The sequence below is a fragment of the Rhipicephalus microplus genome, unplaced genomic scaffold, assembly GCF_043290135.1.
Source record: "Rhipicephalus microplus isolate Deutch F79 unplaced genomic scaffold, USDA_Rmic scaffold_288, whole genome shotgun sequence".
Taxonomy (NCBI): Eukaryota; Metazoa; Arthropoda; class Arachnida; order Ixodida; family Ixodidae; genus Rhipicephalus; species Rhipicephalus microplus.
The window spans coordinates 137,501-152,500 of record NW_027464859.1 but is presented as its reverse complement, the minus strand read 5'-3'; the positions used below and the strand labels follow the sequence as shown (position 1 = coordinate 152,500).

The 15,000-nt window shown below is 61.5% G+C and overlaps 2 non-coding genes across 2 annotated transcripts; both read left to right on the top strand.

The window, feature by feature from the left end:
* The first annotated feature begins 10,701 nt into the window (after nt 1–10,701).
* LOC142793163 (small subunit ribosomal RNA) lies at nt 10,702–12,516 on the top strand. Its single transcript, XR_012891482.1, has one exon. It is a non-coding gene; the product is annotated as a small subunit ribosomal RNA (ribosomal RNA).
* A 1,719-nt stretch (nt 12,517–14,235) lies between these two features.
* LOC142793174 (5.8S ribosomal RNA) lies at nt 14,236–14,388 on the top strand. The gene has a single exon (XR_012891492.1). It is a non-coding gene; the product is annotated as a 5.8S ribosomal RNA (ribosomal RNA).
* Nucleotides 14,389–15,000: the final 612 nt, after the last annotated feature.

Genomic DNA, 15,000 nt, shown 5'->3' with positions numbered 1-15,000 from the left:
AGCGCGGCTAAGGGCTCGAAACAAACCCTGAACCGCGCCAAGTACGAAAGGAACGGCGCGCAGTAGGGGTTTAAAACAAAGCTGGTCCCAAAATCGCGCCAAGTACGAAAGGAACAGCGCGGTCGAGACTCGGAAGAAAAAGCTTTCAAAGTGTCGTAGCACGATGCACACTGCTGTTCGTGTGGAACAAACGTGACTACCGTGCTGTACGGTGGAGTTCTGTGCGCAAAAGCGGCGCGTGTGTTTCTAAGCACCACAGCGTTGTGTCAAAAAAGAGGTGCCTGAGAGAAACGCATGCGACTGCCGTGCTTTGCGGCATAGCACCGTGCGCAAAAACGGTGCGCATGCAAGAGGTGTCAGAGCTAGCGAACTTGTGCCACGAGCAACAGGTCACTAAAAGCCTATAGATGACGGTGTTGGAGGAAAAGAAAAATATCGAGAAAGCACTGCGGTGTGCCGTGCGTAGGGACGGGCGCGCGTGCCACATGCCGCCGAAATATGGGTGTCGGAGAAAACAGAGTGCCGCGCGTAACGAGGGGCGCGCGTGTTACAGAGAGATATGCCCAAACGCATGAAAGTGTACGCAGGTGTCCTAAGGCAGTTTTTTTTTTTTTTTCCTCATTTTGATGTCGCCCCGGCTGACGCGGTTTTCGTTTTTCCGTGCCGCCCCGGCTGACGCAGTTTTTGCGCCGCCCCGGCTGACGCGGTTTTTGCGCCGCCCCGGCTGACGCGGTTTTCGCGCCGCCCCGGCTGACGCGGTTTTCGCGCCGCCCCGGCTGACGCGGTTTTTGCGTCGCCCCGGCTGACGCGGTTCGGACTTTGCACTTTTTGGCTCACCCCGGCTGGCGGCCCACTCACTCGATCGCCAGGTCTGTTTGCCCCGGTGGTTCCACCGCCAGGCTTAAGCGCGAACTTTTTTTGTTTGTTTTCTTTTGATTAAGCGCAAGCTTTTTTCTTTGTTTTCTTTTGATTAAGCGCGGGCTTTTTTCTTTGTTTTTTTTTTTTATTTCGCCCCGGCAGACGCGGTTTTTGCGCCGCCCCGGCTGACGCGGTTTTTGCCGCCCCGGCTGACGCAGTTCGGACTTAGCACTTTTCGGCTGTGCCTGGCTGGCGGCCCACTCACTCGATCGCCATGTCTGTTTGCCACAGTTTTCCCGGTGGTGCCGCACCCGGGCTCGCCCCGGCTGACGCAGTTTTCGCGCCGCCCCGGCTGACGCGGTTTCGTGCCGCCCCGGCAGACGCGGTTTTCGCGCCGCCCCGGCTGACGCGGTTTCGTGCCGCCCCGGCAGACGCAGTTCGGACTTAGCACTTTTCGGCTGTGCCTGGCTGGCGGCCCACTCACTCGATCGCCATGTCTGTTTGCCACAGTTTTCCCGGTGGTGCCGCACCCGGGCTCGCCCCGGCTGACGCAGTTTTCGCGCCGCCCCGGCTGACGCGGTTTCGTGCCGCCCCGGCAGACGCGGTTTTCGCGCCGCCCCGGCTGACGCGGTTTCGTGCCGCCCCGGCAGACGCAGTTCGGACTTGGCACTTTTCGGCTGTGCCTGGCTGGCGGCCCACTCACTCGATCGCCATGTCTGTTTGCCACAGTTTTCCCGGTGGTGCCGCACCCGGGCTCGCCCCGGCAGACGCGTTTTTTTTTTTCTTTCGCCCCGGCTGACGCAGTTTTCGCGCCGCCCCGGCTGACGCGGTTTCGTGCCGCCCCGGCAGACGCGGTTTTTTGCGCCGCCCCGGCTGACGCGGTTTTTGCCGCCCCGGCTGACGCAGTTCGGACTTAGCACTTTTCGGCTGTGCCTGGCTGGCGGCCCACTCACTCGATCGCCATGTCTGTTTGCCACAGTTTTCCCGGTGGTGCCGCACCCGGGCTCGCCCCGGCTGACGCAGTTTTCGCGCCGCCCCGGCTGACGCGGTTTCGTGCCGCCCCGGCAGACGCGGTTTTCGCGCCGCCCCGGCTGACGCGGTTTCGTGCCGCCCCGGCAGACGCAGTTCGGACTTAGCACTTTTCGGCTGTGCCTGGCTGGCGGCCCACTCACTCGATCGCCATGTCTGTTTGCCACAGTTTTCCCGGTGGTGCCGCACCCGGGCTCGCCCCGGCTGACGCAGTTTTCGCGCCGCCCCGGCTGACGCGGTTTCGTGCCGCCCCGGCAGACGCGGTTTTCGCGCCGCCCCGGCTGACGCGGTTTCGTGCCGCCCCGGCAGACGCAGTTCGGACTTAGCACTTTTCGGCTGTGCCTGGCTGGCGGCCCACTCACTCGATCGCCATGTCTGTTTGCCACAGTTTTCCCGGTGGTGCCGCACCCGGGCTCGCCCCGGCAGACGCGTTTTTTTTTTTCTTTCGCCCCGGCTGACGCAGTTTTCGCGCCGCCCCGGCTGACGCGGTTTCGTGCCGCCCCGGCAGACGCGGTTTTTTTGCGCCGCCCCGGCTGACGCGGTTTTTGCCGCCCCGGCTGACGCAGTTCGGACTTGGCACTTTTTGGCTGAGCCTGGCTGGTGGCCCACTCACTCGATCGCCATGTCTGTTAGCCACAGTTTTCCCGGTGGTGCCGCACCCGGGCTCGCCCCGGCTGACGCAGTTTTCGCGCCGCCCCGGCAGACGCGGTTTTCGCGCCGCCCCGGCTGACGCGGTTTTTGCCGCCCCGGCTGACGCAGTTCGGACTTGGCACTTTTTGGGCTGAGCCTGGCTGGCGGCCCACTCACTCGATCGCCATGTCTGTTTGCCACAGTCTTCCCGGTGGTGCCGCACCCGGGCTCGCCCCGGCAGACGCGTTTTTTTTTTCTTTCGCCCCGGCAGACGTGGTTCCCCCCCCCCCCCTTTTCGCTCGCCCCGGCTGACGAGGTTTTCGCGCCGCCCCGGCTGACGCAGTTTTCGCGCCGCCCCGGCTGACGCGGTTTCGTGCCGCCCCGGCTGACGCGGTTTTCGCGCCGCCCCGGCTGACGCGGTTTTTGCGTCGCCCCGGCTGACACGGTTCGGACTTTGCACTTTTCGGCTGTGCCTGGCTGGCGGCCCACTCACTCGATCGCCATGTCTGTTTGCCACAGTTTTCCCGGTGGTGCCGCACCCGGGCTCGCCCCGGCTGACGCAGTTTTCGCGCCGCCCCGGCTGACGCGGTTTCGTGCCGCCCCGGCAGACGCGGTTTTCGCGCCGCCCCGGCTGACGCGGTTTCGTGCCGCCCCGGCAGACGCAGTTCGGACTTAGCACTTTTCGGCTGTGCCTGGCTGGCGGCCCACTCACTCGATCGCCATGTCTGTTTGCCACAGTTTTCCCGGTGGTGCCGCACCCGGGCTCGCCCCGGCTGACGCAGTTTTCGCGCCGCCCCGGCTGACGCGGTTTCGTGCCGCCCCGGCAGACGCGGTTTTCGCGCCGCCCCGGCTGACGCGGTTTCGTGCCGCCCCGGCAGACGCAGTTCGGACTTAGCACTTTTCGGCTGTGCCTGGCTGGCGGCCCACTCACTCGATCGCCATGTCTGTTTGCCACAGTTTTCCCGGTGGTGCCGCACCCGGGCTCGCCCCGGCAGACGCGTTTTTTTTTTTTCTTTCGCCCCGGCTGACGCAGTGTCCGCGCCGCCCCGGCTGACGCGGTTTCGTGCCGCCCCGGCAGACGCGGTTTTTTGCGCCGCCCCGGCTGACGCGGTTTTTGCCGCCCCGGCTGACGCAGTTCGGACTTAGCACTTTTCGGCTGTGCCTGGCTGGCGGCCCACTCACTCGATCGCCATGTCTGTTTGCCACAGTTTTCCCGGTGGTGCCGCACCCGGGCTCGCCCCGGCTGACGCAGTTTTCGCGCCGCCCCGGCTGACGCGGTTTCGTGCCGCCCCGGCAGACGCGGTTTTCGCGCCGCCCCGGCTGACGCGGTTTCGTGCCGCCCCGGCAGACGCAGTTCGGACTTAGCACTTTTCGGCTGTGCCTGGCTGGCGGCCCACTCACTCGATCGCCATGTCTGTTTGCCACAGTTTTCCCGGTGGTGCCGCACCCGGGCTCGCCCCGGCTGACGCAGTTTTCGCGCCGCCCCGGCTGACGCGGTTTCGTGCCGCCCCGGCAGACGCGGTTTTCGCGCCGCCCCGGCTGACGCGGTTTCGTGCCGCCCCGGCAGACGCAGTTCGGACTTAGCACTTTTCGGCTGTGCCTGGCTGGCGGCCCACTCACTCGATCGCCATGTCTGTTTGCCACAGTTTTCCCGGTGGTGCCGCACCCGGGCTCGCCCCGGCAGACGCGTTTTTTTTTTCTTTCGCCCCGGCTGACGCAGTTTTCGCGCCGCCCCGGCTGACGCGGTTTCGTGCCGCCCCGGCAGACGCGGTTTTTTTGCGCCGCCCCGGCTGACGCGGTTTTTGCCGCCCCGGCTGACGCAGTTCGGACTTGGCACTTTTTGGCTGAGCCTGGCTGGTGGCCCACTCACTCGATCGCCATGTCTGTTAGCCACAGTTTTCCCGGTGGTGCCGCACCCGGGCTCGCCCCGGCTGACGCAGTTTTCGCGCCGCCCCGGCAGACGCGGTTTTCGCGCCGCCCCGGCTGACGCGGTTTTTGCCGCCCCGGCTGACGCAGTTCGGACTTGGCACTTTTTGGGCTGAGCCTGGCTGGCGGCCCACTCACTCGATCGCCATGTCTGTTTGCCACAGTCTTCCCGGTGGTGCCGCACCCGGGCTCGCCCCGGCAGACGCGTTTTTTTTTTCTTTCGCCCCGGCAGACGTGGTTCCCCCCCCCCCTTTTCGCTCGCCCCGGCTGACGAGGTTTTCGCGCCGCCCCGGCTGACGCAGTTTTCGCGCCGCCCCGGCTGACGCGGTTTCGTGCCGCCCCGGCTGACGCGGTTTTCGCGCCGCCCCGGCTGACGCGGTTTTTGCGTCGCCCCGGCTGACACGGTTCGGACTTTGCACTTTTCGGCTGTGCCTGGCTGGCGGCCCACTCACTCGATCGCCATGTCTGTTTGCCACAGTTTTCCCGGTGGTGCCGCACCCGGGCTTGCCCCGGCAGACGCGTTTTTTTTTTTCTTTTCGCCCCGGCTGACGCAGTTTTCGCCCCGCCCCGGCTGACGCGGTTTCGTGCCGCCCCGGCAGACGCGGTTTTTTGCGCCGCCCCGGCTGACGCGGTTTTTGCCGCCCCGGCTGACGCAGTTCGGACTTTGCACTTTTTGGCTGAGCCTGGCTGGCGGCCCACTCACTCGATCGCCATGTCTGTTTGCCACAGTTTTCCCGGTGGTGCCGCACCCGGGCTCGCCCCGGCAGACGCGTTTTTTTTTTCCTTCGCCCCGGCAGACGTGGTTCCCCCCCCCCCCCCTCCGTCTTTCTTTTTGTTTTTTTTTTTCGCCGCGGCTGAAGAGGATTTTTCGGTGCCTCGACGCCCCGGTAGTCGCGGTTTTTCCGTTTCCGCACGGCCCCGGCTGACGCTGCTCGGTCACAGTCGCCTTTTGTGAGGATTGCAGACTTCTTGAGCGCGGGTGTTTTTTTTTTGTTGTTGTTGTTGTTTTATTACGCATTCGCTCCAGCAGACGCTGTTTAGACTTTTTGTTTCCTCTTTTATCCTGCGACGAGGTGACGAGGTTTATTCGGTGCCCCGCCGCCCCGGCTGAAGTGATTTTTCCTGTCCCGTGCCGCCCCGGCTGACGCGGTTGGGACTTCGCGTTTGTTCGGCCGCCACGGGTTTTGGCGCACTCGCTCGGTTGCTTGTTGTTGCCACTTGTTGCGAACCCAGGTTTCTTGAGCGAGCGCGGGCGTTTTTTCTTCCTTTCTTTCTTTGTTCTATGTGTTAGCGAATCGGCCTTTAATATCACACGAGGACTCACAACCAACAATTTTCAGTTTGAAGTGTAAAAAATCTGCAGGTGTTGACGTAACTGACTTGCCCCGTACCCTTGAGTACATCCATGAAGTTCTCGTAGTACTACTAAATCGCATTATTCCAAGTGGAGAAATTCCCATAAACTTGCAAACCTCTACACGAAAATCGGTGCGCGTGATAAAGTTGAAAATTATCGTCCGATATCAAATGTGCCTTCTATAACACAAATTCTAGGAAAAAAAAAAAAACACTTGTTCGCCGTTTTCTGCGCCGTGACTGGCAGCACTCCGGCGAAGCGAAACGGGGTCGATTCGAGCACGATATCGGCGTCTTTCGACGTGCTCGCCGGCGACCGTCGCACGAGTACGTCGCACGAGCGCGTCTGCCGGGGCGCCGTTTGCGAAGCCGACGCAAAAGTGGGAACCGCCGCTCGGATGATCGCCGCTTTCGGCAGAGTGAGTGTTGGCACTCCGGGGAAGCGAAACAGCGTGAATGCGCCCACGAAATCGGCGTATTTTGAAGTGCCCGCCGGCGACCGTCGCACGAGTACGGTAAACCGCGTCAGCCGGGGCGTAGTTCGGGACGCCGACGAAAAAGTGGGAAGCGCAACTCGGATCTTCGCCGTTTTTGCAGGAGTGAGTGGCGGCCCTCCTGCGAGACCAAGAAGCATCGATTCGTGCACGAATTCGGCGCCTTTCGACGTGATCGCCGGCGACCGTCGCTCGAGTAGGGCAAACCGCGTCTGCCGGGGCGGGCTTCGGGACGCCGATGCGAAAGTGGGAAACGCTGCTCGGATGTTCGCCGTTTTTGGCCGAGTGAGTGCTGGCACTCGGGCGAAGCCAAACGGGGCCGATTACGGCACGATATCGGCGTCTTTCGACGTGCCCGGCGGCGACCGTCGCACGAGTACGGTAAACCGCGTCAGCCCGGGCGGAGTTCGGGACGCCGATGCGAAAGTGGAGAACGCCGCTCGGATCTTCGCCGTTTTTGGAGGAGTGAGTGGCGGCACTCCGGAGAAGCCAAGGAGCGCCAATTAGCGCACGATATCGGCGTCTTTCGACGCGCTCGCCGGCGACCGTCGAACGAGTAGGGCAAACCGCGTCTGCCGGGGCGGGGTTTACGACGCCGACGCAAAAGTGGGAACCGCCGCTCGGATGTTGGCCGTTTTTGGCAGAGTGAGTGCTGGCACACCGGCGACGCGAAAGAGCGCGAAAGCGCCCACGAAAGTGGCGTATTTGGACGTGCTTGACGGCGACCGCTGCAGGAGTACGAAAAACCACGTCAGCCGGGGCGAGCGACCCACGGCGGTCTGGGTGCTTATCGCTGCTATTATAGGGGCACCCCGGCAGACGCAGAAAAAAAAAATTTTTTTTCGACCTTCTTTTTTGCTGGTCGAGCTCGGGTAACCCAGGTCGCAATGGGAGCCGCGCACGAAAGCGGCGTCGCGAGACGCGTTCGCGGTCGCTAGTCGCACGAGCTCGGCAACCGCGTCAGCCGGCGCGGAGTTCGGGATGCCGACGGCTAAGTGGGTACCGCTGCTCGGATGTTCGCCGTTTTTGGCCGAGTGAGTGCTGGCACTCCGGCGAAGCGAAACGGGGCCGATTCGGGCACGATATCGGCGTATTTCGACGTGCTCGCCGGCGACCGTCGCACGAGTACGGCAAAGCGCGTCTGCCGGGGCGAGGTTTGCGATGCCGACGAAAAAGTGGGAAGCGCCGCTCGGATCTTCGCCGTTTTTGCAGGAGTGAGTGGCGGCCCTCCTGCGAGACCAAGAAGCATCGACTCGCGCACGATATCGGTGTCTTTCGACGTGCCCGCCGGCCACCGCCGCACGAGTACGGCAAACCGCGTATGCCGGGGCGGGGTTGGCGACGCCGACGCAAAAGTGGGAACCGCCACTAGGATGTTCGCCGTTTTTGGCAGAGTGAGTGCTGGCACACCGGCGACGCGAAAGAGCGCGAAAGCGCCCACGAAAGTGGCGTATTTGGACGTGCTTGACGGCGACCGCTGCAGGAGTACGAAAAACCACGTCAGCCGGGGCGAGCGACCCACGGCGGTCTGGGTGCTTATCGCTGCTATTATAGGGGCACCCCGGCAGACGCAGAAAAAAAAAATTTTTTTTCGACCTTCTTTTTTGCTGGTCGAGCTCGGGTAACCCAGGTCGCAATGGGAGCCGCGCACGAAAGCGGCGTCGCGAGACGCGTTCGCGGTCGCTAGTCGCACGAGCTCGGCAACCGCGTCAGCCGGCGCGGAGTTCGGGATGCCGACGGCTAAGTGGGTACCGCTGCTCGGATGTTCGCCGTTTTTGGCCGAGTGAGTGCTGGCACTCCGGCGAAGCGAAACGGGGCCGATTCGGGCACGATATCGGCGTATTTCGACGTGCTCGCCGGCGACCGTCGCACGAGTACGGCAAAGCGCGTCTGCCGGGGCGAGGTTTGCGATGCCGACGAAAAAGTGGGAAGCGCCGCTCGGATCTTCGCCGTTTTTGCAGGAGTGAGTGGCGGCCCTCCTGCGAGACCAAGAAGCATCGACTCGCGCACGATATCGGTGTCTTTCGACGTGCCCGCCGGCCACCGCCGCACGAGTACGGCAAACCGCGTATGCCGGGGCGGGGTTGGCGACGCCGACGCAAAAGTGGGAACCGCCACTAGGATGTTCGCCGTTTTTGGCAGAGTGAGTGCTGGCACTCCGGCGAAGCGAAAGAGCGCGAATGCGCCCACGAAAGTGGCGTGTTTGGACGTGCTTGACGACGACCACCGCAGGAAAACGAAAAACCACGTCAGCCGGGGCGAGCGACCCATGGCGGTCTGGGTGCTTATCGCTGCTATTATAGGGGCACCCCGGCAGACGCAAAAAAAAAAAAAATTTTTTTTCGACATTCTTTCTTGCTCGTCGACCTCGGGTGACCCAGGTCGCAGTGGGAGCCGCGCACGAAAGCGGCGTCGCGAGACGGCTTCGCGGTCGCTAGTCGCACGAGCTCGGCAACCGCGTCTGCCGGGGCGGAGTTCGGGACGCCGACGGCTAAGTGGGAACCGCCGCTCGGATGTTCGCCGTTTGTGGCCGAGTGAGTGCTGGCACTCCGGCGAAGCCAAACGGGGCCGATTCCGGCACGATATCGGCGTCTTTCTACGTGCTCGCCGGCGACCGTCGCACGAGTACGGCAAAGTGCGTCTGCCGGGGCGGGGTTTGCGACGCGTACGCAATAGTGAGAACCGTCGCTCGGATGTTCGTCGTCTTTCGCCGAGCCAGTGCTGGCACTCCGGCGAAGCCGAACGGAGCCGATTCGGGCACGATATCGGCGTCTTTCCACGTGCTCGCCGGCGACCGTCGCACGAGTACGGTAAACCGCGTCAGCCGGGGCGGAGTTCGGGACGCCGATGCGAAAGTGGGAAGCGCCGCTCGGATCTTCGCCGTTTTTGGAGGAGTCAGTGGCGGCACTCCGGTGAAGCCAAGGTGCGCCAATTCGCGCACGATATCGGCGTCTTTCGACGTGCCCGCCGGCCACCGTCGCACGAGTACGGCAAACCTCGTCTGCCGGGGCGGGGTTTGCGACGCCGACGCAAAAGTGGGAACCGCCGCTCGGATGTTCGCCGTTTTTGGCAGAGTGAGTGCTGGCACTCCGGCGAAGCGAAAGAGCGTGAATGCGCCCACGAAAGTAGCGTATTTGGACGTGCTTGACGGCGACCGCCGCAGGAGTACGAAAAACCACGTCAGCCGGGGCGAGCGACCCACGGCGGTCTGGGTGCTTATCGCTGCTATTATAGGGGCACCCCGGCAGACGCAGAAAGAAAAAAAAAAAAAAATGGGGACATGGCGTGCGTCACCGTGCGGCTTCGCAGCGTTGCCGAAGTCGCCGAGCCCTTCGACTGAGCCGAACGGCGGACAGGGAACGTTGGTCGGCCGTTCTAACCTGTCGGTGCCACGCCGAGACGTCGTTAAGGAAAACCGCGTCGTGGGCCTCTACGACGCCGTCGAGTCGTTGTACGTTTGGTGTCCAGCGTGTCGGCGGCGAGTAGCGGACACGTCGTTCACGACTTCGGTCTTTCGCAGTCGACGCGAACTTGCGGAGAGTCGTGGTGCCTCACGTTTTCGGCAGAAACCGCGGCGGAATTTTCCCGTGCGTGCGCGCACGACCTCGGTGCTGTGCCGTCAGCGTAGTGTTGCACAAACTCGTGGCCTACCCAAGGTGCGGTACGTTTGCGGCCGTATCCTCGGTGGGAATTTCGTGAGTAGGGTCGCAAATTCTACGACCTCGGCGGGTTTGAGAGCGACGTAGACTTGTGGCACGCTCAACGTGCCACACGTTTCGGGGCACACCCGCGGTGAAATTTTCTCGAGTACGCTCGTATTAGTGCCCAAGGAGGTCTGGGTACTTATCGCTGCTATTATGTGGGGGTTCTCGTGAGCGGCGTACGCGAAAGCGACCGGGTGTCTGATATGCGGCGGGCTTCGGCCTCGTCAAGCGTGTCCTCGGGTCTGCTCCAGGGGAATCCACGGCAGTCGTCTGCAGCCTCATCCGCTTGATGCGTTAGGGGCTGGTTGTCGGACGGTGCCGTTTTACCACGATATCGAGGTGTGTTCCGTGTCGTCCTCGGGCGATTCAGATGCGAAAGCGCCGAAGACGCGGGCGTGACCCGTCGTCTGGCGGCTTTGCAGTCTCGGCTCCGTTGCTAGTTCCGGCCGGTCCACCGACAGTGCAGCGGGCTTGGGCAACCCGCACGGCGCGACCGAGTCGATGCAACGAAAAAGAGCGAGCATGAACGTGCTTCTTGCCGCACGGCTCCCACTCGTCTTTCGGGAAGGTTGTGCCGTAGCGAGCTCGAACGCCGTCATCTCGGAGTGCAAAATAAGCGTGTTGGGGCGCCTGAAGGTGGCCTCCGCCGCACACAGACTGCGTCCGGCCCGCCGAAGGCGAGGACGGACGCGCAGTCGAACGATTACCTGGTTGATCCTGCCAGTAATCATATGCTTGTCTCAAAGATTAAGCCATGCATGTCTAAGTACATGCCGAAATAAGGCGAAACCGCGAATGGCTCATTAAATCAGTTATGGTTCCTTAGATCGTTTCTTCCTACTTGGATAACTGTGGCAATTCTAGAGCTAATACATGCAGTGAGCCTGGAGCCCTTTGGGTAACGGGTGCTTTTATTAGACCAAGATCGATCGGGTTTCGGCCCGTATTGTGTGGTGACTCTGGATAACTTTGTGCTGATCGCATGGCCACGAGCCGGCGACGTTTCTTTCAAGTGTCTGCCTTATCAACTTTCGATGGTAGGTTACTTGCTTACCATGGTTGTTACGGGTAACGGAGAATCAGGGTTCGATTCCGGAGAGGGAGCCTGAGAAACGGCTACCACATCCAAGGAAGGCAGCAGGCGCGCAAATTACCCACTCCCGGCACGGGGAGGTAGTGACGAAAAATAACAATACGGGACTCTTTTGAGGCCCCGTAATTGAAATGAGTACACTCTAAATCCTTTAACGAGGATCAATTGGAGGGCAAGTCTGGTGCCAGCAGCCGCGGTAATTCCAGCTCCAATAGCGTATACTAAAGCTGCTGCGGTTAAAAAGCTCGTAGTTGGATCTCAGTTCCAGACGAGTAGTGCATCTACCCGATGCGACGGCTCGGACTGAACATCATGCCGGTTCTTTCTTGGTGCACTTCATTGTGTGCCTCGAGATGGCCGGTGCTTTTACTTTGAAAAAATTAGAGTGCTCAACGCAGGCGAGTCGCCTGAATAAACTTGCATGGAATAATAGAACAAGACCTCGTTTCTGTTCTGTTGGTTTTTGGAATACGAGGTAATGATTAAGAGGGACGGACGGGGGCATTCGTATTGCGGCGCTAGAGGTGAAATTCTTGGACCGTCGCAAGACGAACTACTGCGAAAGCATTTGCCAAGAATGTTTTCATTGATCAAGAACGAAAGTCAGAGGTTCGAAGGCGATCAGATACCGCCCTAGTTCTGACCATAAACGATGCCAACCAGCGATCCGCCTGAGTTACTCAAATGACTCGGCGGGCAGCTTCCGGGAAACCAAAGTATTTGGGTTCCGGGGGAAGTATGGTTGCAAAGCTGAAACTTAAAGGAATTGACGGAAGGGCACCACCAGGAGTGGAGCCTGCGGCTTAATTTGACTCAACACGGGAAAACTTACCCGGCCCGGACACTGGGAGGATTGACAGATTGAGAGCTCTTTCTTGATTCGGTGGATGGTGGTGCATGGCCGTTCTTAGTTGGTGGAGCGATTTGTCTGGTTAATTCCGATAACGAACGAGACTCTAGCCTATTAAATAGGTGCGGGGTTCCCAGCACCTTACAACCTTCTTAGAGGGACAAGCGGCTCCTAGCCGCACGAAACAGAGCAATAACAGGTCTGTGATGCCCTTAGATGTCCGGGGCCGCACGCGCGCTACACTGAAGGAAGCAGCGTGTCTTTATCCCTGTCTGAAAAGACTGGGTAACCCGTGGAACTTCTTTCGTGATTGGGATAGGGGCTTGCAATTGTTCCCCTTGAACGAGGAATTCCCAGTAAGCGCGAGTCATAAGCTCGCGTTGATTACGTCCCTGCCCTTTGTACACACCGCCCGTCGCTACTACCGATTGAATGATTTAGTGAGGTCTTCGGACCGATGTCCGGCGCGGCCTTTCGGTTGCGCCGGTCTGTTGGAAAGATGACCAAACTTGATCATTTAGAGGAAGTAAAAGTCGTAACAAGGTTTCCGTAGGTGAACCTGCGGAAGGATCATTAACGGATTGTGAAGGGTGAGCGCCTCAGCTGCGTCTGCGCCCGACACTTTCTGCCGCTGACCCCGTTTGGACGCGGGGTCGGCTTTTCCCCACGGGGCTGCCTGAATGTGGAGCGGCACCCCGTGACAAATTGTTGCGCCCAGCGGACGCCAACACCGCGACCTTGGACGGTCGGCCAGGTGGCGGACGCGGGTACAAACGGCGCAACGCACTCATAGGTCGGCTTTCGACCCGCCACTGCACCGTGGCTCGAAGCGCTCGAAATGCGCGACCCGACCGCTGCGGGACCGCCTAGTACTGTAAACAGGAGCGGCGGAGCGCGAACGGCGAGTCGTGGTTACGTCGGTAGAAGGCGAGGCTGCGCGTTCCCGAAACGCCAGCCGAGTGCCCTCCCGACCGTTCGAGCGTGCAAGAACGAGACCCGACAATCGCGCGGCGACTGCCAAGTACGAGAGGAACGGCACAAGCGTCGGCGGTCGGTCAAGGAACTGGCGATGTGACGGGTCCGCTGTGCACCAGTGCATACCGTCCCGCCGTCCGCGGCAAGCGCCTCCGCGTCCTCGGGTGACGGAGGCTGCCGGTCGGTTCTTGCAGGCGAGGGATCTCGCTGGCACCGGTTCGCGTTGACGCGCGGCCGGTCATGGCACGGCGATGCGACGGCCGAGGTGCGCAGTACTCGATGGAGGAACCGCACGCTCCGATGACCGTCCCGCCCTCCGCGGCGTATGCGTACCGACCGTAATGGTTGCAGCAGCGCCGGCCGGCTTTTGAATTCGCCACACGAAACACGGTGCGAGATCGCGGTTAGGGGAGCGTCGACGTTGCCAGGCGTTTTGCTTGCTGCCGAGGGAAAGGCGGCACGGCCACGTCGCGCTCGTCGCGATTAGCGGGTCTGCGCGCTTTGGGAAGGTGCCGCAACGACTTGCCGAAAGAGGAAGCACGGAAGAACGAGGGACTTGGACGTCCCGACAATTGAACGCACTTGCGGCCAGGCCCTTGCTGGCTTCGTTCTTCCGCCTCGAGTAGGCTCGTACGCGGCTCCGGCGCCGAAAGTGGTCCTTGGCACCGACTTCGGTGGACGTGGGAAGTGCCGCGCAAGTACGGCGCGCCTGGCTCCACCTGTTGGCTAAAGTAGGCAGCCGGATCGGCATTTTGGTGTGCGGTGGCAAACCGTGGATGCGAAAAAAGCTTGTGCGATTTCGTGGAACAAAAAGCGGGGGTCCCCCTTTTTATGCGGAGGAGACCGACCCGCCTGCCGTGGTGAACCGCGACGCCACGGTAAAAACGGGAGAGGCTTGTCGATGGGACCGTGCATCCCGCGCTCCACGGAGGCCGGGAGGCGGCCGCCCGAGGAAATGTGTAGCCGTCGAGGCCCGCATCTGCGTGCACTCTTATCCAAATGGGTGTACCGCAGGCATTTTCTGGTTAGGCGGGCCAATGAGAGCGAGCACACAACGATACCTACGGGTCCGGCTTGGAGAACCGGCTTCGACGCCTCCCGAGTATTTATAGAGGGGTGGACCACGAAAGCACTCGCAAGTAGCGAAAGCGAAACGCCGTCCGAAACACACCGTTTGCTCGATTTGCGGCAGCCGAAAAAGGCGCGGCAGAGTTTTGGAGTCCAAGCGTGCGCTGAAAAGCGCCCTTCTTGGCCACTGTTTGGCCGAGTGCCAGAAACGTTTGGTTTTGACTGTACGGAATTGAACAAACACTTTTTCACGACTCTAAGCGGTGGATCACTCGGTTCTCGGGTCGATGAAGAACGCAGCCAGCTGCGAGACTTGGTGTGAATTGCAGGACACACTGAGCACTGATTCTTTGAACGCACATTGCGGCCTTGGGTCTTCCCTTGGCTTCGTCTGTCTGAGGGTCGGATCACATATCAAGAGAGCCTTCGGCGCACAAGGGAACGTGAGCCGTCGACTCGTTTTGACCGCGTCGGCAACACGGACAGCACGCTGAACACCTCACAGCGAGCGCCAACAGCGGCCACTCAAGGGCGAGACGGTGGCGACCGTCGTGCCAGAGCCCAACCGAAACGGGGGCGACCGACTGCATTGAGGATGTGGCACCTCGTTGAGACCGCCGCAGGACTTCGAGTCGGAAGGAAGCCTGCAGGGAAAGTGCGGTCGAGGTTGCGTACTCCTCTCTGCGACCGGGCGCGCAAGAGCTGCGAGAGCCACGGACGCGCAACTTTAACGCACGGTAAACACGAGGAGCGAAAGCCGGCCAGCAAAGCTTCTCCAGCCGTGCGCAAAGTGCGCGAGATCGCAGCCTTGCGTTGCGCTTGTTGCCCTCGAAGTAAGCAGGGTGTCCCGTAGACCGGGCGCTCGAACACGCTGCGGGGCCGTGCCTCCTCCAGGCTTTGCCGCGCGAACAGGGAACGTTCGCGCGCAAAGCGCAGGGAGGTGAGGAGGCTGCGCCCGACGTTTGCGGTTCGCTGCGTACGCGGTTGATGCGGAGAGCACGGCGCGACGACTTGCCG